The sequence below is a fragment of the Protopterus annectens genome, chromosome 8.part0, assembly GCF_019279795.1.
Source record: "Protopterus annectens isolate FY-2018-M chromosome 8.part0, PAN1.0, whole genome shotgun sequence".
NCBI lineage: Eukaryota > Metazoa > Chordata > Ceratodontiformes > Protopteridae > Protopterus > Protopterus annectens.
The window spans coordinates 1,755,330,881-1,755,358,428 of NC_056741.1; the positions used below are offsets into that span (position 1 = coordinate 1,755,330,881).

Genomic DNA, 27,548 nt, shown 5'->3' on the forward strand with positions numbered 1-27,548 from the left:
TCACTGAAACGGACAACTGGTGCCGGAATCATGGCCTCAAACTAAACGCCAAAAATGTATAGTCATCCCTTTGGGAAAACAAAGTACCCACAAATTATCACGAGACAATAACCCACTGAATACGGAAGAAGTAATCAGAGACCTGGGGACTCAAGTCGACAGTGACCTCTCCTTTGACAACCATGTTGCCAAAGTGGTCAGAAAGACATTCTACCTTGCCCATCTCATCATGAAGGGATTCTCATCCAGATCAAAGGAGGTCATTGTACCTCTATATTCCTCCCTTGTCAGGCCCATGATTGAATATAATGCTCCATTTGGGATGTATCTCACCCGCACATGCAGCAACTGGAGAGACCCCAGAAGTACCTCACCAAGAGGATCATAGGTCTCAAACATGTGCCTTATCCAGCTAGATTAAAGAAACTCCAGCTCTATTCAGTAGCATACCCTGCTCAGAGGTGATTTGTGCCTAACATACAGGGCCATGTCCAACCAGGAATTGATGGACATGCTCCATCTCAAAAAATCCAAATCCACCAGAACCACACGAACTAAAGATTTCAACCTCTGCACAAATTTGAATAGGACATGCTGGAGGGATAGATTCATAACACAGAGGTTACCCATACTCTGGAACAAAATCCCTGTTCATGTGAGACAGAGCCCTTCATTGGCACTGTTCAAGAAAAATCTCGATGCATGGATGGGAGCTCGCAAGTTTACCCCGGGAATCACCTCAGTGTCACTACTAGACAGAGGTATAGTTTACTAAATAATGGGGTCCCACATGTGTCACTACTAGAGAGGCGCAACTATATAGTATGGGGTGGTGTAAAGCCACATCGCTGTTGGCTAGGCTTATAAATGCCCCCGGGCAGATAGCCTAGTACACTACTATGAAACTATGAAACAACACGTGTCCCCAGATCACTGGTAACCCCCTCTGTGCTCAGTGGATTGCCACCTATATGGTAGCTCGGGGTAACCTTGTTCTTCCTGAAGGGTATGCCTATGCATTTCCTTGCATTTAGCTGTAGGACATGTCTCTGGTACCACTTATCAACATCTGTGAGGCACTCCTGAAGGATATCTGTGTCAGATGTGTGTCTGACTTTGGCACCCGGTTTGCAGTCATCTGCAAACATTGTCACCCATAACCCCCCTGTGTATGCAGGTACATTGGAAACGTAGATGCTGAGAAATAGTGGACCCAGGACTGAGCCCCATGGGACACCACCTGTGACTGGCTGTGAGTATGACATGGCGCCAGCAACTATGGCCATGTGTGTTCTGTGACTTAGCCAGTTTGCAACCCATATGGCGATGTATGGATTTACATTCAAGATGACGGGTTTATCAATTATACCCGAGGGGGGTATTGTGTCGAAGGCCTTTGCCGGGTTGAGGTAGGCTGTATGGACTGCTTTACCCTCATCAATGGCCTTGGTGACTGATTCTACAAAGTGAAACACGTGTAAAAGGCAGGATCTGACTCTGACCAAGCTAAACTGGGTTGTATCCAAAGTATGCAAGTCCCCTATGTCTTTATCTATGTGTTCCATTATGATCCATCTCCATGGCTTTGCAGATAAGGCTTGTCAAACTAATGGTATGGTAATAACCAGGGTCAGTGGAGGCACCATCTATGTGGAGTGAGACTACAGTCGCCCTGTGCTACTACTGGGGTACGTATCCTGAGGTGAGGCTAAGATTAAACAGCTGTCCTAAGTGTGGGTTTAATTCCCCATAGAGTTCCTGGAGTACACAGCTGGGACACCATCTGGACCCATGGATGCTGTGTTGACTGCCTTGGGGCTGGATGTGGGTAATGCTGGACATAGCCACGGCAGACGGATGCTCCCGAGTCCGATGCCCAATGGACCACACACATAGCGGCCTTAGGCATAGGCCAAGTAGGTAGCCGCCTAGGGCGCTGCTCTACTCGGGCACCTTTACAGACTCTATTTGGTGTAGGTAGACCAGGAGGGGGTAGCGGTGATGTATCGGTGGCAACTTCTGCCTAGGGCACCACTTAACCTAAGGCCACTCTTCCCGTGGGTAATACAGCAGTACCCACACCCAGACGCTGGTCATTGCTACGGTCTTTGCTAGTTTGGCTTATCATCTATGTCAAGAAACCATATATCCCCTGACATAATGGCACAGCTTAATGCCTGTTCGCTACCAAAGGCAGACATACGCCACCCGCGGTGCGGACGCATCGCGAGATGTCCGTTAACAATGTCGACATAGTCTCGCTTTGTGAAACAAACTCCACATAGACATTCAATACTAAACAGCGACGGAGAACCCGATGTCCTCGTGGCTGAGCTGTTCAACCTGTTCCGCCATGTGAAATGTGTGTAGCACAGCGGAACCGGCCCAAACCAAGCAACGGACATGTCTGTGGCTCAGTGAAAGTCGTCACGCAATGGTAAACCCTTGTAATATTGCGACACAGGCCATACATACGGAGGGTTAGTAATGGAAATTGGTCCGTTCGACCAGACCATGTGCAATTAGTATAACAACATCTACAACGGGTACACCGGCCAATCGGCGCACACGGTTACGAATAAATGGGGGGGGGGCGTGACATGGTACCATGGACATGGACAAAACATGCCCATGTGACTCATCTAACATTCGTACAGGGTCAGGGCAGTCCCGTACAGTGGGCGGACAAGACCAAACCCAAAGCACCACAGCAACACCCTGACAATCGAAGGCCTGTATGCGTATGGGATATAAGCACCTGTCATCTGAACAGCCCTGCGGTGACGACATATGCATCCTGGGCCATGAGCGAGGGGGAATTAGGAATGTTCAACATGCAGTACCGCACCTTTCCCAGCAGGAGAATGGATGCCTGTGACGGCGTGTGCGGGGGGATATGTAAATGTACATAGGTACCATGGGTATGCATATTAATGACAACGAACAGCTAACGGTACTGGTCACAGTAACCGCAAACGTGAATGCAGTCACATTTGAATTACGACTATAGAACATATAGATGTGCACGTACAATGCGCCCATGCTGCAAAGACTGTTACATATATAAAGCTGTAAGTGCTTTATGCACACGTCCGTCAACCGGATCAGACATATGTTACCGGAATAGTCACAACTAACGCAAACCACGTAATCACACAGACACTGTAAACATATATAAATGGACTACGGATATGCATGTGCGCCTGCGCATAACCTACAATCCGGACATGCGAGTGTGCGTGTGTGATCCAGTGGAACCAGGGAAGGTTACGGATGTCTCCTCCACACATTTACATTCATAAGTGTGGAATATATGCTTAAATAGTACTTATTGATTCCATGCTTTGTTATCGTAATGCTACTATTATACACATTGATATACAATATCCTGATCAACACACTACATTCTAAGGTGCACTCACAACAAGTATCAACTATGTGTCAGGATACTGATTGTATTTACCAATATTGTATATATATTAACACATTGTTGCCGTATTATCGTTTCCATGAAGTAATGTATGCAACACTGATTTGTATATGTCACGTTATAATCAAGACTTGGAGCACTGTCCACCTAACTATGAGCAGGTTTATTTATTATTTCGCTTTAAACCGACTCTGCAGAAAGTGTATAAGGGACGGCTATGTCATGCATTCCGATCTCCGACGATGCCCCATGTTAGTAGGTGAAAGAGCTCAGTATCCTTTCACTGTGGAGTCTATCGTATTTGACAGTGTCTGTTTTTGCCGATATATATTCCATAATGTCGTTTATGAAGATGGGCAGGACGCAAGGTTTGCTGTATTTCCGCATACTGGCACGTGGATATAGATAGGCCATGTAATACAAACGATGGGTAGTCAAGCAGACATCCACGATTGGGGAACATACAGCGGCAGTCAATACCACTGGCCAGATGGTGACAGTCCAACACGTTCTACACTTTACAAATGCACATCGGTGTCCATTGTAGGACTCCAAAAATTAAGGCGTTAAGACCGTTATCCATCGGGATCAGCCAATAAGAGTACAAACCGTGACTACGGCACAGCTAGACATATGCACCACCAGCGTGTTTAAGGTTGCTGATACCTGCCCATGACATGCAGGACATATGAACAGAGGTCCCCAGACTGCCGTGGTCCATACATGTGCCCCCATATCCCACTTCCGCACACATGAAGGATGTGTCAGGCGCATCGTGGGGGTTGCAGCCATGGTATCCTGGGTATGCAAAATGGGGCTCGTGTTGTTTGGCAGATAATCCGCTGTCCCGCCTGCGGGAGGGCTGCGGGTACAGGACGTGCCTTAGTCCCCACTAAGGATGCAAAGCATCCATTGGGTAATGCTAAAGGCAGGTGTGAAATATGTTCAGCCCTACATCAGTGTCCAGTAGGCATTTCCCAAGGATGGACAAACGTACGGACAAGATGGCACCCATAATAGCAAACCTGGTGGAATCACACAGCCGTAGTAAGGCATAACACAGGACATACAGATGGAAACAACAGTAGATACACCCCGTAGACATCCATCCTGCCGTGCGAATCCCAGCGTACACAGCAGCCAAGGTGCTATGAAGTATGTGGGGATCACCCGCTTCCACTCTGCGGAACATATGTGCGACCTGTAGAACACATATTAATGGCACACCAACAACGTCAACTAGGAAGGTCATACTATGGTTAAATTGTGGCGTTACCACACATAAATAACATACTGTCATGAATAAATAGGTTCTACATGTACCGGCTGTGTTATAATGACAATACAGTGGCGGATAGTTCACAATGGTACCTCTGAGGATCATCTAAAGCAGTTGCCAACCTGCAGTACTACAGTAACACCATATGGGTAAATTGTGGAAGGACACGGGTTCCGTAGCACTACATAATATGGGTAGGCGGACAGACATCCGGGACTGGGGAACATACGGCGGCAGTCAAACCCACTGGCCGAATGGACACAGTCCAACATGTTCTAAACTTTACATATGCACATCGGTGTCCATTGCAGGACCCAAATATTACTCCTTAAGTAAGTGTGGGCAACATAGTGTGAACCAGAAGAGGTGACAGCCGTGACTACAGCACAGGTAGATATATGCACCACCAGCATCCTCAAGGGTGATGACAGCCGGCCATGAAATGCAGGACATATGAATAGGACTCCCCAGGCTGCTGCGGCCATAGACGTACGTTCACATCCCATTTCCGCACACATGAAGGGTGTGCAAGGGGTACTGTCGAGGGTTGCAGACATGGGATCGTGGGTATGCAAAAATGGGTGTCGGTGTGGATTGGCAGATGATTCGTTGTCCCGCCTGCAGCGGACGTGGCCATGGCATATGCGTTACTCCGCAATACTAATACCGATCATCCACCGGTAATGGAGAATGCAGCTGGGAAATGTTGACAACCCGATACTAGTGTCCAGTAGGCAGTTCCCATGGATGGACAAACGTACGTCCAAGATGGCACCCATAGCTGCAAACCTGGGGGAATCCCACAGCTGTTGCAAGGCATAACCCAGGGAATACAGATAGGGTCTACAGTAGACACTCCCCATTCAAAGCCAGACCGCTGGGCAGATACCGCGCATACAGCACTCAATCTGCCAGCACATCTATGGGGATCACACGCTCCCATACAGTGGAACAGATGGGTCACCTGTGTAAACATACCAATGGCACAATCTCCACGCCTGCTGGGAATGACATACGGTTGTCAAACTATGGCGCTACAACAATGAAAGACATCCTTCGTGAATTAATATGAGTGATGTCAATAGACCATGGCAAACACCCAATGAACAGGGAAGACTTGCTGGCACCCTATGGCCACAAACCATGCCACACATAGGTAGATGGAACAGTCAACTTAAACATTTCGTCCACGACAAGTCGCATATGGTATCCAAAGGTACTTCATAGACATGTATGCGCTATCACCCGGACTTACACATAACATGGAAGTATCCAGGCTTTAAATGTCCACCCTTACACTTCCATTTGTCACTGTCTATGCGAGCAATGGAGATGTAGCCACAGCATAGAAAGCAGAGACGCATTGCTAACTAAACACACACATGTCAACATCACAGAAAGCATACTATGAACACACGTATTACATGATATTGTACTATGAAACACCAACAAACCAGCAACCTGCAGCAGGAATAGTCCCCGTAGTTCGACACAACACAAGTCTTCGTAACATTTAAACAGTTCATTACAACATGCAACGTTTTCGTTGTTTCCACAACGTGTGCAGAAAAACAGCTATGTCTAGGAATGTTCACAATCAACAATGTGAGTCTTAACATGATTTTAAATATCACACTGTTGATTGTGAACACTTTAAGGATTTGCTTATTCAGTTGTATTTGCGAAAGCACCGGAAACACACACACACACACGGAAGGGACGGGAGATGAATCTACGCCTATTTACATGAACTCAGTACAGTATGAAGCATTCACAGAATGCGCTACCGAGTTAACTGACGTGAGCGCTGTCAGAGGCATACTTGTAGGCTGCTGACGTCACCCGCAAGACAATAGTTGGCAATAGCCAAGGCATGTGTTGCGGAGCGTCTAAAAGCATAATCAGTCGCAGAGGCAGCTGGAAACACACACACACACACACACAGACACACACACACGGAAGGGACGGGGGACGAACCTACGCCTATCTACATGAACACACTACTGTATGAAGCATTTACAGAACGTGCTACCGAGTTTACTAAACAGAGCGCTGTCACAGGCATACTTGTAGGCTGCTGACGCCACCAAGAAGACAATAGTTGGCAATAGCCAAGGCATGTGTTGCGGAGCCGCCTAAAAGCATAATCAGTCGCAGAGGCAGCTGGAAACACACACACACAGAGACACACACACACGGAAGGGACGGGGGACGAACCTACGCCTATCTACATGAACACACTACTGTATGAAGCATTTACAGAACGCTGCTACCGAAGTTTACTAAACAGAGCGCTGTCACAGGCATACTTGTAGGCTGCTGACGCCACCAAGAAGACAATACTTGGCAATAGCCAAGGCATGTGTGCGGAGCCGCCTAAAAGCATAATCAGTCGCAGAGGCAGCTGGAAACACACACACACAGAGACACACACACACGGAAGGGACGGGGACGAACCTACGCCTATCTACATGAACACACTACTGTATGAAGCATTTACAGAACGCTGCCACCGAAGTTTACTAAACAGAGCGCTGTCACAGGCATACTTGTAGGCTGCTGACGCCACCAAGAAGACAATACTTGGCAATAGCCAAGGCATGTGTTGGAGCCGCCTAAAAGCATAATCAGTCGCAGAGGCAGCTGGAAACACACACACACAGAGACACACACACACGGAAGGGACGGGGACGAACCTACGCCTATCTACATGAACACACTACTGTATGAAGCATTTACAGAACGCTGCCACCGAAGTTTACTAAACAGAGCGCTGTCACAGGCATACTTGTAGGCTGCTGACGCCACCCGAAGACAATACTTGGCAATAGCCAAGGCATGTGTTGCGGAGCGCCTAAAAGCATAATCAGTCGCAGAGGCAGCTGGAAACACACACACACAGAGACACACACACACGGAAGGGACGGGGACGAACCTACGCCTATCTACATGAACACACTACTGTATGAAGCATTTACAGAACGCGCCACCGAAGTTTACTAAACAGAGCGCTGTCACAGGCATACTTGTAGGCTGCTGACGCCACCCGAAGACAATACTTGGCAATAGCCAAGGCATGTGTTGCGGAGCGTCTAAAAGCATAATCAGTCGCAGAGGCAGCTGGAAACACACACACACAGAGACACACACACACGGAAGGGACGGGGGACGAACCTACGCCTATCTACATGAACACACTACTGTATGAAGCATTTACAGAACGCTACCGAGTTTACTAAACAGAGCGCTGTCACAGGCATACTTGTAGGCTGCTGACGTCACCCGCAAGACAATAGTTGGCAGTAGCCAAGGTATGTCTTGCGGAGTGTCTAAAAGCATGATCAGTCGCAGAGGCAGCTGGAAACACACACACACAGAGACACACACACACACGGAAGGGACGGGGGACGAACCTACGCCTATCTACATGAACACACTACAGTATGAAGCATTTACAGAACGCGCTACCGAGTTTACTAAACAGAGCGCTGTCACAGGCATACTTGTAGGCTGCTGACGTCAACCGCAAGACAATAGTTGGCAGTAGCCAAGGTATGTGTTGCGGAGTGTCTAAAAGCATGATCAGTCGCAGAGGCAGCTGGAAACACACACACACAGAGACACACACACACACGGAAGGGACGGGGACGAACCTACGCCTATCTACATGAACACACTACAGTATGAAGCATTTACAGAACGCGCTACCGAGTTTACTGAGCAGAGCGCTGTCAGGAGGCATACCCCTACGTGAGTGGTATCATTTGCAGAGGCAATGCGCCCGATCGAGTTCGACAGAGTGCGCAGTCACGCAGTCTGTTAACATCCTGTCGCCGTGACACCAACACGTTAGTGCTGCAGTCGGGAATAACAAGTAACTACTGATCAGTACATCACTGCATACTGGGCATGCTCAGACACTTAGACTCGGCAAAGGGCAGACATGCATACACATGGTGCGACGGCATGGTTGGCGGAATGTGGACCGCCGGTGTGTCCAGCCACACAACAGAAACCTGGCCATGCCACAGACGTGGCCGCTATGTAGGGGATACAGGCATGCACCCGGGTATAACTGCAGACGGGCGGTGTGCACTGTGCTGTGTGTCTATCTACACAGCTGCCTACTGGGCATGCTCAGACACTTAGAGTCGGCACAGAGCAGACATGCATACACATGGTGCGACGGCATGGGTGGCGGAATGCGGACCGCCCTGTGTGTCCAGCCACACAACAGCAACCCGCCATGCCACAGACGTGGCCGCTAAGCGGGGAATATCTAGGTGCAATTAACCATGTGTAGGACTGGCCTACAGTTTGTTGCATGCTACAGACAACCCTCCCAAACACAGGATACCTTCACAGATGTCCTGAGGACACTGGTGAGTGGGCATGCTCTCACAACAGCACCGTATTGGGTGACATGAACCACACATACATAGCCTGGGAACATTACCCATGGCACAACACACTACGCCAGCAGTCCCAGGTGTTCACACACCTGGCCACTGTTAAACAGCCATGCACCATACATACTAGGGGATGTCTGACAGTTCTGCCCATCACACATGGTGAGGATATGCCCCACACAGGATGTACAGCCCTCAATGGTGATGCAAGACCGTATAGTGGATCCACTGGTCATCCACTCCCTGTAACCAACACCAGCATGGGGACCTCAGTGATGACCTCTCCACAGAAAACCACACACATCATACGACCGTGTGGTACCCTACAAGTCCTCCATGCCAGTGTTGAACACAGGCCAGACCGCAAACGCCTAACGAATGCCTTCCCCGACCACTCCACATGCATGTCTGCAACAGGCAAACATGATGACATCAGGACCTTGTCCACCACAGGTAGGCACATGGTGTGGTGGACCGCAGCCACTGACTACCTGTACATCAACAGTTGAGCTAATACATGGCAGAGCAATGACAGTACCAGGGAAACCATCACCCATTCATACCGGCGCCACCATACGGCCCCACATACCATCATCCACGGCCGCCAGGGAGTGGTACTGCAGAGGGCACATGAGACAACCACAGGGCCTTCCCTAACTGTGGTAAGGACATGGTTGGGGCACACAGACTTGCCTGGAAATGGTCCAGAATGGTACAACAGTCACTGCACCCACAGACATTGTCTGCAAACCACAGGACATGTTCCGTGCATACATCCACCCCTCCCAACAGGGCACATATCCATCCCACCAGAGTGTATCCTCCCAAACATCTCATAGGGCCTGGGGTGATCCCATATCTCTAGGGCGGTTGACACGCCAGCAAGGGGCCCCGAGGGTGTCCCTGGCTGTGTGCTACCCATCCTCATTGAGGCCCTCGCCCACACATGCGCCACTGTGTCATGTTAGCCTTACTATGGGCTATGTCCCCAATGGATGCCATATGGCATCTGTGGTCCCACTATGCCAGGGTAGTGCTCCTATGGACTGTCAACAGCCACACCCTATACGCTTGACAAGTGTTGTCTGCAAAGCTGTGGAGGTCCATACAGGTGGCCATGGTTACAGATAGCGGTGTACAGCCAATACCAGAACATACCCACAACTACATAGTCAAGGGCGGATCCTGCCTCCCAACCTGCTCGTCCAGTCTGGAGTGGTCACCAAGGCCATTGATGGGGATACGTGGGTTTGCACACAGTACCATGACCTGGTGGGAGCGTTCAGAGCACACTACACATGGGACCCATGGAAAGGCTCGCCAGCATACATGTGGGGACATATGTCACCCGATGCTTCTCAGACAGGTTGGAGGTCACACCACACAGGGTTGGTGCTCAAGGTGCCTTGTCACACTCATATCTGGACCCAGTGGAGGCCCACAGGGCTCACTCCTGGGCCCCTGCCATATGGCATCCGACCTTCCAATGTGCATGCAATCATAGGGGATTGTAGCAGACAAGGTATGCAGATGACTACGCACCGCCAACATACCCAACACCCCATGTTACACGGACATCCACCTAGGGCGCCCTAGACATGGATGACTGGTGCCAGAGCCATGGCCTGCTACTAAATGCCAGAGAAGGTGCAGCCCTACCCAGTGTGAAGGACATGTTCGTACCAATGTCACATGTAGGTGGTACGCCATTAAAGATGGTGGACGGTTCAGGGAAATGGCTACCACACCTGTCGGCAACCTCTGTCAACACACACAATGGCAATGTGGGTGTGCAGACATTCCATTGTGGCCTCCTGGTCTGGATGGAATCGCAACCACATCAGTGGTGTTCATTGTACCCCTGTACACATCACACACCAGAGCATTGACTGCGCATAATGGCACATGTGGCCTGTAGCTAACCTGACGCCTGCAGCACGTGGAAGGACCGCAAACGCTCCACAAGACCGGGATGACGGTGCTAGGACATGTGTCACAAGCTGCACGGCCAAGGGGACACCGGCTGTGGATCTTCACAGCACAGATGCTCCGTGGTGATCTGTGCCTGACATACACGGCCATGTCTGACCTGGGTGACATGGGCACATTCCACCTCCCAGGCTCCATGCAAACACGGGCACAGAAGCAACTGTCAGACACCTCAACACAAAGATGAGTGGGACGTGCTGGGGGAACAGGGTTAACGGCCAGACACCCCCTACAACACGGGGAGGAGTGCCAGGCCATGTGAAGGAAAGGCCCTGACTGCCTTTGTCCAGGACTGCTAATGACGTGTGGATGTGTGACGATAGTTATGCGCCAGGCAACATCTGTGTGTCACTGCTAGACCAGGGACTGGGGACTGATGGATATGGCATCCCCATCCTGAGGGGTGTTAGACGCCACACACAGTCATGCTAGGTCTACACATGTTGTAGGGCACATATCCTGTTACGTTCATGTGCGCCTATGTACCTATGTAGGGGTCCATGCCGGATGCGGGTAACTGTGCTATGCTGATGTTGCCAGACATGCCTGTGGGTACCCCACCACTACACGTGGGGAACTAATTACAGTGCTCCCAGTAGGCACGTGCAAGTACACCATCAGTATCATACGGGTTAACTGCACCGACATGGTGCTACACATGTAACCACCACACATACTGTGTACACATATCAATGAATGCTGCACCTGTCCTGCATGGTATGTCTGCTGCATGATGTCCGTGCACAACCCACATCACATACATACCTGTCACCAGCCATACACACACACCACAACATACACATCACGCACTATGCGGACACAGGTATCACATACACCTCTCACTATCGTGTCCACCCTGTGCATCAGAATATGTTAGCTTAACCGCAGTGATGGTGTAGCTCACAGTTATGCGGCAGAGACTTCATCATATGCACAGGGTGATATGTGTGCCACAGGCATGGGCTGTACCAATGGATGACATCATGTGTGTGTGTAAGGGCCAGTGCATTGAGTGGGTATGACTATGTAGATTGCATGTGGGTGTGGTGGAGCCCTACAGTTGTGTCTGCTGTGTGTGGGTGTGTGTGTACACAGTTCAGTCATCTGTGATGCCTACACGGGGTATGCTTGGCAGCCCCTGACTGTACAGTGCAGGTGTTACGGCTCACTGTGTCTGCCGGCGGCGACCTGACCCGCGCCTGCCTGGGGTCGCACGGGCACGACCGGGAGAGGTCCACTCTCCGATGTCACATGTCCGCTGGAAACGTGCCCACGACGGGGCCGTCCAGGGCCACGTCCACGCGGCCTGCTCTGTCCTGGTGTGGATGGTGTAGTAGCAGCTGCAGTGCTGCTGCTACCAGCACTGTCTGGGTGGGCATGGGAGGTGGCACGCACACGCTGACCTGCAGCAGGTGGTGTTGCTGGCACACGCCCACGTGCCCTATGCCTCACCCCTAACTGGTGTTCCTGCACGGATCCGCGACGCCAAGGATGGCCATGCCTCGGTCGAGGATACCAGCCATGTCACCCAATCTCCTATCCAGAACATCGGCAAGATGCTGTTGTGCATTCGCCAATGCCTGGATGTTGTCATTCAGGGTACGGATTGCGGACCTCTGCAGCCTCTGCCCTTCCTGGTTCTGCCGCTCGGCACGTGCCTGCGCCGCCATTACAGTCTGGAACATGCGTCTGGTTATACCAGCTGCTGCACCCTGTACGGCAGGTGTATGTCTAGCGGTGCTCCCCACGAGCAGCACCTGCCACATGCCTGCGTGGCACTGCACCAGTCCTTACACTGGCAACATCGTGTGTACCCACACCTTCTGCAGCCACCACACATTCCTGCTCGGGGACAACAGACGCTGACTGACCGTCATCTATGGGCAACGGTGTTGGGGTATGTGTCGGCATCTGAACCGTGTGCGGGGATGAAAGGGACATGTGTGATGTTCTCCAGTGGCACAGAGTCTGCCTGTGACGACCCTGCCTGTGCCTCATGCACATGGTCATCACCACTAGTATCTGTGGGGACACTAGCATCAGATTGACCGCAGGAGGGGAACTCACCTACAGCACCTGTCAATACAAAGACATACCATCGGTTACAATACAGACACACACACACACACACACACACACACACACACACACACACACACACACACACACACACACAGACAGCATGCATGTGATAATGCAGGTGGCATGCAGCATTCACACAACACAGACCAGTGAATGCAGACCAGACATTCATAGTGGCAGTATGTACACTGCCCTGGTGGGGACAGTACAACAGGCAGGTGTCATTTAGTAGGCATGCAGTACACACATTCATGGTAGTTTGCATGCATCAGCGTGATACACCGTGGTGGCCGCTGGCGAGTTGAGAGTACACATGGCTGCCGACAGTATGTAATGTACACCGCAAACATGTGCGGTATCATGTGGACATGTGACGATGGTGACCCACCGCATGCACCACATCACAATGGCTGTCACGGTGCAGTGTTATGTGTACAGTCTACAGATACAATGTATGGGTAACAGTGATGTCTGTGCAGGTACCCTTGCTGTGAGCTGTGTGCATAGCTGTACAGTGTGTAGTGCGGGCTCTGTGCCACTGCACAGTAGCAGGACACAGCTATGTGTCTGTGCGATGCGTGACCTGGACGCATTACATTGCCATGTCTGTAAGTCAGTTCAGATGCTCAGCAGCACGTATATGGTGGACATTGGAGGCACCTGTAGTAGCTGTGGAGAGGCGTTCCATGTCACTGGTGTACTACATTGGATGTCCAGGGGGTCCACTACAGTGATGAACCCACTATGTGTGTACAGGGTGCAACGGTGAGTACCCACTGTGGATGTGCTGTGTGGCAACATGCCTGTAGGTATCAACCATGGCCTTGTCTGTCTGAGTCATTGACTATTGTGTGTGGTAGACATCGTGCACACGGCCCTGTGGTGGCCCATGTGACATACAACCATAGTAGTGTGAGGTGTCACATTCTGTACGGATATGCTGACAGTGTGGATGTCTGCTATGTTGTGCATAGGTCATGTCATGGTGTGACAATGCTGCAGCCAGACATCCACGTGCATGGGACATGGCATGTGCCATGTCACAACGTGCACCCGATGCAGGGGCATGGGTCACATTGGTAACACCTGTGCTCTGGCCAGATCACAGCTCACTATGTGGTACTGTGTGCATACTGCACTGGCATACCAATGCATACTACACATGCAGCCATTGTGTAACACCTACACCATTGTATGCATAGCTGACTGCACGTAACACACCAATAGGTTGTGTGGTGTCATAGCACTCTACGCTAACGGGTGTATCTACTGTACATGGGTGTTGTGTGTGTCGGGTGGTGCGAGCTGTATACCGTGACTGGGGCACACACAGGTGAGCATGTCATGCCTAGACACATGGGGAATATCAATACAGCAGAACATGCCTTTGACTAGCAACAGACTTACCTGCAACAGACCCTTGTCCTTGCGACACGCCAGACACACCTGTAAAGGCATTGCACAAAGGTATACACATTAGCCATTACTATCTCCACAGTCAGCACTGTGCATCTCACATCATGCATGTGTGTGGTAGCATGTGCTATGCACATGTCTGCTAACACAACATAGCATACTATGGTTTGCATCTTGTGTGGCCATATACCTGGCATGTATTGCTATATCATGTGTTGTACTATGACACCCACACCCACGACGCCTATCATACAAACATGCAACACTGACTTACCATGCGGCTCCAGGCTCATATCTCGGGAGACACCCACCTCCACGATGGACGCAAGTGTTTCTGCGTGTTCTTCCGTGGGTGTCCCCAGACTGGCCAGGAGCTCCTCCGTGGCTGTGAGTGGGGCTGGGTTGGTGGCCCACCACCTGTCCCACGCTGTTGCCTGGCGATTGCAGCGGCACGCTGTCTTGCATGCCGGATCAGGTCTGTGCAGTGCCTGCGGATTTGTTGATAGCTGGGTTGTTTACGCCCACGCTGTTCACCCTCCTGCACATCTCCTCTCACATCTCCTGCCGTTCCTGTGCCTGCTGTGGCACATGGCTAAATAGGGCGGCGTGGTTGCCATGGAGGTATGGAATGATCACCTCCTCCTCCTGTCGGCTGAATGGTGGAAGACGGAACGTGGCATTATCTGGAAGACATAATGATGGTGGCAGGTCACATTCACACTGCTGTGCTGGCATACTGTTGGAAATACATTGCTATGACATGTACGACATCTGCACAGTGATCTGTGAAGGGCATCGTGGCAGTGACACAGCCGATGTTCTGGCTTCACACCATTGAGCACTGGGTGTCACATCATATCTGTGTGCCACCCCATCACACTGTACACGCACCATGTAGATGTTAGCCTGCCATGGACATGTGTACCTGGCTGCACCTATGTCCATATCAGTTGGCATAGGTCCCCATGTGACGCCTGTGGTACTGTTCACCTGGACGCTGTGTATATGTCAGTACACATCACGGCTGTGTCCATTGTGAACGCCAGCAGCGGCACTGTACACATACACATGGACACCTGCACATGCATGTGTTGTGCCATGTACTTCCACACAGCACTGTACGGGTGCTGGACAACTTGCCACAGCTCACCTGTGTTGCATATGTGATAGACATGGAGCAATGTGTAACCATGACACATTAGCAGGAAAGGCCATGCATAGCATGTACACACACACATTGTGCAGAGCATCACACAGCACCTGTAACATGACAGGGTGCATCGCCGCCACATTACTGCTGTGTATGGTTGATAGTGAGAGTGCCTTTTGTCCATTGCACCATGTGGGACTGTGATAGCTCATGCAGCCTTGCTGGTCAGCTCTGCATGATATGGCAGGGTATGCCACATACATGGCACTGGGTGTGATCCACCTGGGGTTGACGGTATTGGCAGGGTGGCTGTCCATTGCATATGTCATAGCTGTGTGAATATGGACATTCAACATGTTTATCACCATGGTGTGGACACTGTCCTCGAGCGAGGTATGCTGTACACTGCTTGTTGAGGGTGTGTCTGGTGCATGCAGGTATCACACATCCATGCATACACTGTAGCCCTGGCAGGTGCTATGTGCTGGGATATTGATCGACACAGTGCTGTATGTGGACACACACCACTATCCCATGCACATGGATGGCTGCCTGAACTGATGTGGGTAACACATATGTGTACATCCAGTGCCCGCTGCCACCCACATGTCTGCTGCTGCACTACACACCGCCATCCCTCCCTCTGTGAATGTGGTGTTGGGCTCAGCAGAGGTATCCATGTATGGGGACAGGGATGTTCACATAGCAGGCCCACTGATGGTATCGCCGATCTGACCATACACATATGATGCACCCTCACACATACAACCCATTCATATTGTTGTTCACAACGGTGACACAGCTATATTGCTATGCCGGAGGCATTCACAGACATACATACACACAGGCATGCACGCCCATCTGTGTCATTGCCTGGACTATTGGTGTGGTTTGGCACCTAACGTGTTTGACTGCAGGTAGACCTACTGTGCACATGTCTACATGGTAGGCCTGTTCTACGGTAGGCATCTGTGATGTGCTGTGCACATCTCATATCTGCACATTTGGTTGGTGTCCATCGCTCCACGGGCCAGTGGTGGGACATACAGGGATGTTGCTGAACATATATGCATGCGACCCTGTACAGCTGTGACGCTAGCCTCTCAGATGCTCATGTGTCGTGGACGTGAACACCGTACACACATGTGGTTGTGGGCTGCCGTCCGCACTCCATCTCCACCTGTGGGTTGCTATCATCCCACACACTCCTTGTACTGTATGTTCAGGCTATGCACCTATGTGGGGCTTGTGTGCATGCAATACGATACTATGTGCCTTTGCACCCATCACAGACAATGTCACACAGGTACACCGCCAGCCATACACATCGCAGCTTGTTGTCAGCACGTCACATGTGGTACACACCTAACACATCTCCTGTGGGACATGGTAATTTGTATGGGCATGTCCAGTTGTCACATACCACAGCTACCCCTACATGACGGCTATGCAGGACATGTGTGTGGACATCTACTGTGACATGTACACGAGCAATGCCCCCTACCTACATCACATGGTACTACCTGTGGAGTATGTGTGTCTGCATCCATGCTATGGCCATAGATGACAATTGTACATCAATATGTGCAACATACCTCATTGGGGTTGTCATGTGCACATGTTCCATGTGTCAATGCATTGTTTGTGTCTGTTGGGCGGTCATTGTTGTGCATGGTTTACATGGCTCACATAGCGCACTGTGTCTGATTCCAGGTACTTCATTCGGCTACCAGCATTGTACATTTCTACAGCACATTCCAGCCATCATGTAGCCAGCTTAGATGACAGTGGGAGGTGTTCCGCCATGTGCACATATGTCACACAGTACGAGGGTGACTGACACACATTGTCAGGACTGGGTTCTGACTGCTGTGGCTGTGTGTACCGGTGTTGACAACCATGACTGCACCAGATGGTGTCTTCTGGATGTGTGACATTCACAACAAACACCTACATTCACATAGCAGCGCATCGTCCACCTACAATGGACATTCCTGCATGAACACTGTGTACGGTATGTCTGTATGACCACTGCATATATCACTGGTGGCCACCAGCATGGCTGCCTACAACAGCAGTGTGTATCCTGTGCAAACATGGGTTACACCAGTCACAACACACCTGTGTCAGATGGCCCTGTAGTGGGTGACAGTGCAGTTCCATTCATCATGTAACAGTATACATCGCGGCACCAGTATGTTGCAGACATGTGAACGGCTGTGCTAGTCGACATATGCACACATGACACATCACCTGGTACACCGTGGTCTGCCTTGCCACCTGCTATTGTGACCACCCTGTGATGACATTGTACGGCCCACATGGACTTGGACATGTGATGGCTCAATGGTGAATTAACCCTCCAGGTGTGTGTCTAGCCAGGTGTCCAGTAGCCAGTGGTCTGCATGCAGGGATAGTCTACATTGGCCTACTCTGTCACTGGGACTGTTGACTATGGTCATACTGTTGTTATGCAGGCATGTGCTGTTTGTCCAGTCTGATAGTCGTGTTCAACCACACTACCGTGGCACACATGACATGTGGACATCTGCCTAAGGTGTGCAGCCCACATGTACATCTTCACATGCTATGCTGCCTGTGCAGCGGTGTCACATGTCTGTCTCCGGCAGGGCTGTCACAGGTAGGCACAGCATGCAGTGATGTGTGACAATGCTTACACCCTCCACTGTGCTGTACACTAGCACTGCACACACAGTACAGCACACATGTCATTTATCTGCAGTGCCTGGGACCTGCCTCCATGCCCTACACGGCACACCTGCCAGTCCAGATTGTACACAGATCATACCTCCCAGGCACATACCTGACTGCAACACACACGGGTGGGTGGTTCCCACACCACACCGTGATTTACACACATACTGTATATTCCCATGACACATTGCATCATAGGTAGTCCATGTTCAGATACCCATGTTCGTGGCCGCTACGCACATTGTGACAGGCGACAGTGAATACACTGTACACCACAGGTTACATGCCGGTCGGGTTGGCATACTGTACATTGCACCTAGGACAGTTGCTACTGCTATGTATTGCCAGCAACACGCCCTTCCCTAGTATGGACTCCCATGTACCCACACATGCTTGGCCATGCAGTACGCATAGCTGGGTGACACATTACACGACACATACCATACCTACACTACCCTCAGCATGCACCAAACCTCCATGTGTCTGTGTGCTAGGCCTACACACCTCGCCTCTGTTTGCTGAACATCCATGCTTACCATCCCTGCTAGCCACACCCTAAACACACAACCATAGCAGCATGCATGGTACATACACACTACAGCCGGTATTACTGACATCCACTGACAGTGGTAGTTGATGGCATGGCACCCCGTACGATGGACAGTCTACGTGCCTATGCCAACACTGATCACAGTGCACTTCTGCTACATTTACACACTGGTAGGGACCATGCTATTCCACACTGAGACATGGTGGTACTGGCCTTTTCACAGACGCCACAGTGGTATTCCTGTTCCATGCACACGTGCTGTATGGGCACATGTGCAGGCTGTTGCACGGTAGTTATGTTCACCTGTGTGTTGTGTGTCACTTGACAGTCATGGTGTGTCCTGATGGTGCATGACATACTCCACAGCTAGCTACCTACACATGACTGCCAGACATTGCAGTGTGGGCCCTCACGCAGTGTGGTGGTATGTCTCTGCTGTTTGACTACATCCACATTCAATGCAGCATACCACGGTCATGCAGGCATTGACGACACAGATGTTGCTGTCATCGTGCCTGCCAATGGGGTACCTACCAACAATACACACTCTCACTCACTACAGGGTTCCAATCCTTGGCTGGACATTGTATTAACCCTGTGGACACATACATAGTACTGCCATGCACATGTTATGTCCGGGAACACAGTCCCAATGTCACCTCAAACCGCCCAAGTTGTTGTATCCCGCCAACCTGGCTGTTACATGTCTCTGCAGCAGCACACGCCAGTGACTGCTAGCCCATTCATGTACGTTGTGCACCCTGACCACCACACTACCACATCTAGCACACTACACATGGATGGTACTGCATTGCAGGGATGGGGCTGCATCTCTACACCCATGACTGGGCCATTCAGTATGGCACTGGGCCACATCTTGACATACATGCTTCACACACTCATTGACTACCTGCATGCCTTTCCTGGCACCCTTGTTGGGCTTCTGTGCGCCACAGCACACCACATCCCATGCTGGCCACCTGTCATATTATTGCATGGGTGGTTGGGGTGGTACAGAGGGTATCACATCAGACATGATCCGCTCTTTGCCCTTCAGCACCATTCCACTTTATGCTATTGCCAGTGTACACATCCAGCATCACATCGTACCCTATGTATCGGGATGTTACGCCATGTGCCTTCTGTACAGTTCACACAGTGGTGCAGGCATATCATGCTAACTACAACAAGTCAGGGACGTGTGACATTGCACGGTCCTCAGACATGTGGCCCCTCATGCTCAGTATTTGCATACGAACACTACCTGCTGTCACACAGAACTGAACCTGCCTAGATATACCACTTCTACATACCTGGCAGCATTCTAGCTCATCCTACTATGTTGCTGACACCCATACAGGTGTCAGTGTGGCAGATATATCATGTAGATATCATTGCATCAGTTACATCACACATAGTGCATACACATCACCTTTGCATACTGACAGTCATGCGGTGTGTATCACATGGATACTGTCCCTATACAGGCATATCACGCTGTACATGGTTGATGTACACACACATGGCCCACATGGTGCTGTGGTTGCCATATTACACCATGGCGTGGGTACACATGTGCAGGACCACGATTTCTGGACCGTATGTCTAGCTGATACCTTGGGTGCCCTTGTACCAGTGCCATACACACATGTACACGCAGGCCGTGTTACAATAACACATGTGTGGTGTACCTTACACAATGGATACAACGTTACATGTCTCAGTATAGTCATGCGGTGCTCTCTACCCGCTCAGACAGTTTACATATGCAAATGACAGTCATGTAACACATCTGTACTCACCTGCATGCCACTAACACAGGGGTGTAATCTACTCTGCCATGGGCCATGTTCTCCGCAGTACTGATGCATGTAGTACTCCTACATGGCGCTTGCAGTGGGCAGGGTGGGAGGAGCAGTCCTGCATGTGTGCACACATGCCACATTGCTCGGCCCGGCGCCTGTGTGACATCCACAGACTGGACACACACCGTGCTGTGGGACATAGGTCCTGTGCACATCCCACAGGGGCACACTGTGTCACTAGTCATGTGATAGCTCCCTTGCTGGTAGGGTGACACAGACCCATGGTACCAACACAGCGAACGACTGTATAGACATGACAGTTGACATCCAGTTCTGCCGTTCAGTGGACACTACCATGGGGGGGGTGTCAGTACTGTGTACATTGCACATGTGTTTACACACGGCCCTGCTGGACATCATTGTGGCACACATTGCACCTGCTATGGAATGTTTGGACATGGTTACTTGCTGTTCCCTCCATTTCGGTACCTATTCTGCTACTACATTGTCCCATATGTGCAGGCCATACATATCTTGTGTATGTACATAACATTAGGCCATCCCTCCATCATGCATGCTATGCCTGTGATACTGTCTATGATTTGTGAACATATCCATCATGACAGCTTTGCATTACACATAATTGACATAGTCGCCCCTACTGCGTGGGATACGTGCACGCCGTGCGCACATTCCGTATGACATCGACGGTATATGCCCATGCACATGTGTGCTGTGACACTATACATACATGTCCTATCCCCTGCTGTGGCACTTCATTGTTGGATATCCACTGCCAGCATCAGCGTGGGTGGTGGCATTGTTCTGTGTTTGCAACCCCTATGGCAGACCTGGGGTAGGGTTACCACCTGTGCCACTTTGCAAGGGACAGTCCCTCTTTGGGCAGTTGTGTCCTGACAAAATATATTACAAATGGCAAATGTCCTGAGATTGTAGGACATCACTATATCCCATTTTTATGTAAGAGTTGCATAACATAGTTATTTATGTATGTACATTCCTAAATGTTACAAGACACACAATAAGCAACTTAACTGCTACAAGACTACACTTTTCTTTATGCAAAAGAGTACAGTTCTAACCTTTGTACTGACCATGGGTATGTGTCCACCTGTAACATCTGATGTGTGTCCCAAGATTTCCCACTTTGGCCATTTGAAAAGGTGGCAAGTCGAACCTGGGGTTATCCCGGTGTGTACATGTTGTCCCACTGCTGTGCACACGTTGTCCACAGTCGCTGGTATGCTGCGCGCTTTAGCATTACATATCCAACCTTCGCCTCTCTGCCTGATGGACAGGTATCTTTACCTACACACACCGCTCACATACTGTACAGATTCATCATACGATCGTGCGTTACACACCAGTACATGTCGTGGGTTCGACATACCTTTCCGCCTTTGGTTCTCGCTCGCCTCTATTTCCTTGTTTCTCCTTCTGTATTCCTGTTTGTTCGGTATGAACATACGGTTTGAATATCCAGGAGTCTTCCTTATATTCGCCGTCACCTGAGGCATGTGGGTTAATCAGGCCAATAGCTGTTCCTCGGTGTGTACTTATGCGCATTTCACCGGTGATCCCTCCTTTCGCTCGCTACGCGCTGGCACTAGGCCATGGTTCTTTCCTCGTGTGGCCGTTGGTTATTTGCAATACCTTCGTGAGGGTGGTATGTATTGTATCATGTTTGTGTGACTGCATCCGCTATGTGTGGTGTCGGGTACATTTCGCTGTGGTGTTAGCCGTGGATTGTGTGTGTTGGGTATGGTATTGTGTTCGACATGTGGGTCTCCGTGTCCTGGCGGCGACTGTCGATGGCGTTGTGCATTCAGATGTGTAACATAGCTGTTATTTTCCTGTACACAGCGGATGCAAGGATGCATCAGCCGCTGCTAGTGTTTCCCACGAGCTTGTTGTGGGTATGCCGCTGTCATTGACTGCCTGTATGTGTTTGCTACGGTTTTAGCTGTTATCCCTTTGATATGTGCAATGGGGTATATCTGCGGATGTGGGTGACGGGTACCGGGTGTGAGTCTTGCATTTATACATACCAGATATGCTTGTGTGTGTGCTCCATCCCTGCTTGGGGAGCTGCAGGTTACCTGTCTGTTGTTCCGGGAATGTTTGTTTTGTTGATGTCGTGTGCTGTCGGTATCGCCTGCATGTGTGCTTCCTGCACGTATTCCTCCTTCACATCGGTTATATATCTGCGGATGTTCGTCCGTGCCTACTATCCATTGGCATTTTGTCGCTGATAGTTACGGTGAATGTGGTGCTATACTTGGGGCGGCCTGTATGCTACCGGTAGCCTCCTATTCGTGTGCCGCTTGCTTACTTCACGGTCGTGGAACACACCGCGGTATTTACGGGACCGTAAGTGTTCACGATCGGTGCCGGGATAGCACATTCGTATTTTCGCCGCACATGCCTGATGCTGTGTAACGCTGCCGACGGACCGTGTGGAGTCTACCTTATGGCCGCCATACATACGGTCATGGTTTGTACATGCGTCCTTTGCATCTCCTGATGGCTATGGCCCTGTGGTACACTTTGGGACATTTCCGCTTTGCATCGTTTTACGTCGCCACGTGCATAGCCACTGAGGAGATGTCAGTACTACTTTGTGGGTACTGCTGTACATACGCCTATGGTTCCTGTACTGTATGCCTACGCCTGTTATTACACTCCGCCTGTGACATGTCATCTACATACACATTTTACACTGGCACACACATTACACACACACAGCGGAACACACGACAACCTCACCTCACACATACACATATTGCCGCCATGGCTGTCAACCTTCTATTTCCAGAGTGAGGAATACACACAGTAGTAATGTGAAACAAATGGGCATAATGTGGAACACATAGTAATGGCATAGTGACAACTTCAGCTAAGTAGGTCATAGGTTGATTATAATATGCTGATTTACTTACAGTGAAGAACCTTTAATGAATTACTATGAGTACATTCTATTTACCAGGATGTCATTTATATACATTCCTAACAATGGATGTTTGACAGACATTTTCGATGTGGAACTTGGAGGAACTGCGAGGAACATGAACTCTTTTACACCCCAAATGAGGTACGCTCCTCATAATGTCGTACACTTCACTGGTATGCTTTCCGCTTTCGCACCGACGGTTGAACACAATACCTACGTTGGCATCGCCGGTGGCGGCGTGTATCTCCGCACTCATATCCTATGGATATGACACGCACATATCTAGGGTTGCCACCTTTTCAAATGCCCAAAGTGGGACATTTTTTGTAGAAACGGCAGATTTTGCATGCCAACACATACCCACGGCCAGTACAAAGAACAGCAATTCACTTTTTTGCCAGAATACAAACTTGTAGCATTACAGTTGCTTATTCTGTTTATTATAATATTTAGATGTTTCTTCTACAAAATAACTGTTTTATGCAACTAATAAAGAAAATATAGGAAATAGATTTGTCCTACAATCTCAAGACATTTGCCATTTTGTCAATGTTTTTGCAGGACACAACTGCCAAAAGGATGACTCTCCTCACAACGTGGGACAGGTGGCAACCCTACACATATCCCGCTACTGTACCGTGGACTGGTGACCATCCCGACACGCGGATATGTATTGATGCAGGTTAACATTTCCATGGCTGGCGTTACCTGCTCTGCCCACCCTCCAGGATGATCGGGTTGTCGGTCACTATGTTTACTATGTGGTGATTACGTGTCTTACTTATCTGTGAACTTGCATCCCTGGGTTCCATATTACCCTGTTGTACTTTATATCTGTGTATGCGTACATATATTTCTACATGTGTACTGATATGTATTTCCGTATCTGTGTATGCACATGAGTACATATGTGGTCGACTTGCGGCGATAGTGGCAGCATACGGCCACGCCGTGTGCTGTAGAACCGGCGTGCGTTGAGGTGTTGGCGTTCCATGCTCTGCTGGCTATTGGGTGTGCAGTGTTTGGGCGGTGCCTTTGTTGGAGTCACACATACGTCCGCACATACGGTACACATTACGGGCGGACATGTTTGTGTGGCGCCCATTTTACTGTGTGTGCAGGTCAGGAGGTGTCAGTCCATGGGGCCTACACTGTCAAAGTATGTGCTATGTTCCCTCTTTGCCAGGGCGTAGGCATATTGGGTACGCCTCTGTCTACCTACTGGGGCTGGCTCAGTGTGTCCATGGCGCTGAACGCCCTGTGCCTGTGCTTGCCCTGGCAGTTGTGGCGGGCTTGGTGGCCCTCCGGCATTATGTCCCTGCAGCAGCTGTTTCCGCAGAATCATATTGTGTAGCATACAACATACTATGAATATGTGGGCACTTGTGCCTGGAGAGTACTGCAAGGCTCCACCGGATGTATCCAAGCACCGGAACCGTGATTTCAACATCCCAACACACGCCTATGATTATTCTCGTTTGTGCATGTGCCTCATTATGGCGTTCTTGCATGTGTGTGTGTGCATTTCTGATGGGTGTCATCAACCACGGCTCCAGTGCGTAGCCAGCATCCCCCACAAGGTGACCTTGTGTGATGTCCCCTGGCGAATACCTGAAACAGCTGTGAGGCATGCCAGATATGGGAGTCGTGGTAGCTTCCAGGGCTGCCAGCACACACATCCATAATAATGCCCTGCGCATTGCACACGACCTGGCAATTGATGGAGGGGTATCCCTTGCAGTTTATGTAGCGTCTACCCTGCTCCCCGGGTGGTGACTTAATTTCTATGTGCGCACAGTCTATCGCACCCAGGACCTCCGGTATTGTGCCACACGGTGGAAGCGGCGATATTGCTAGCCAACTCCTCCTGAGATGTGGGGAAATTTATGTGCTCATGGGCATGTGGTAACATGGCATCCAGGAACTGGTGTAGTACCCTGGATGCTGATGCCTGTGAGATGCCCATTATGTCCCCGGTGGGCCTTTGAAAGGTACCTGTAGCCAGTATTCGCAAGCTCACACATACCTTTGTGTCCACTGGGATGGGCTCCCCTCTGTTGTCTCTTGTTCTCAGGCGTGGCCGGCACAGCTCCACTATTTGCTGTAACGTGTCCCTGTCCACCCTGTAGCGCCCTACTATCTCCAGGTCTCGCAGCCCCTGGTAGGTCACCCTTGGTCTGAACACTCTCCTTCTCCTGTGAGGCCGACGGTAGTTGTCGGCACCACCCTCCGCAACTCCGTCTGTCTCTGCCACATACCTATGCATCACGGCCACGGCGGCACCCAGCATATACATATTAAAAGTTCCCCGTCTGTTTACACCCTACGGTGCGGCGTTTGGGAAATCGCGCTGTGTGTTGTGTGCATTCACATTTAATACTGTTGTGCTGTATACCCGGTGATGTCATTGGGTGTGTCTGTGCAGCCGTATCCATGGATTATTTCCGTGGTTTTACGGTTGCAACTGCAACGGTACTGCCTGTAGTGTTACATTACAGTTGCCTGCATTGCCTTCGCCTTTGCATCTTACATTACTGCATCCTGCAGGCACATGGCATATGATGCATTTTATCTGCAGCCGCAGTTATGCTACCTCTGTACTTGGCTGTGCTATTTCGGTTCTTTGCTCTTTGCATTTCTACTACATCCCCTACTATCTTTGCACTCATATGCCTCCCCTTTCCCGTTATGCAGGAGTCTGCATGCAGAGTTATCAGCTGCCGGTGTTTGCCCTTCCTGCATTGATTGGTGTTGATTGCTCATTACGGCTCCATTTACACTGCTTCCACATTTCCTTGTATTCTCCGCATTACCTTCCTATATCCGTGGTTGTTGACGGTGAGGCCGTCACATGACTGGTTTAGAGAACGTAGTCATCCTCGTGCACATGCATCTGTACGCACATTCTGTACTCTCAGCGCATCTATTTCCTAACACGCCAGTCCTGATGCTGTGATGTGCATTGTACAGCCCAGATTTGCTGACCTCCAATATCCTTCCTCCTACAGTGGCACACCCCTCTGTGGTTGACATGTATCTCGTGTAGGCCACTCCTCGGTGTTGTACCGCTACGCCGTTTGCTCCATCCTTACGCCGCTTTTGCGATTCACTATTATCTGCCTCATTTGCATGGAATTGACTACTAATACATGGTTACGGCGCCAACACCGCCACCACTCCTTGACAACCATTGCGCTGGGGTTGAAGCTTTACATACATACTATGGTGTGTGGTGGCTGTGCAGCTGATGTGCGTTATACTGCTCTTTAGGACATTGTCATATTATTTCATTGCTTTGCAACTTCTGTGCACATATCCCGGGTCTGCTGTTCTTTCTACGCACGTGCCATTTATGTCATTTTTACATTTTGTGCATATTTTCTTTGGACATTCTCGGTGCCTTTCCACATCGGCATATTGCACCTATATGATACCTGACTTTGCCAGCCTTCCGCTACTCCTCCGGTATGTTTGGGTAAATGTAAACCGTTTTTTTTTGGTTTACATTGCCATGCCCTTACGCTACTCCTGCGCCACTTCGTGGATCGCTATTTGCCCTCATTTGCATGGTGCAATACCGCACACAGTGTGTTTTGCATACCTACGCCGGGGGCGGAGACGGTCCGGCGCACGCCGGTAGTGCACGTGGAATTCATTCATACCTGAATCGCTCAGCAGCCATATTTGGCGTTATAACGCCGACGCTATGCTGGCGCCTGGCGCAAGGTTCATGAATCCCGGGGGTAGTTTAT

The 27,548-nt window shown here is 50.2% G+C and overlaps 1 protein-coding gene across 1 annotated transcript in view; it reads left to right on the forward strand.

Moving 5' to 3' along the window:
- LOC122808557 (cytochrome P450 2C15-like) overlaps window positions 1-27,548 on the forward strand; it is a 755,055-nt gene that overhangs the window by 470,986 nt on the left and 256,521 nt on the right. The gene's annotated exons all lie outside the window — the stretch shown is intronic.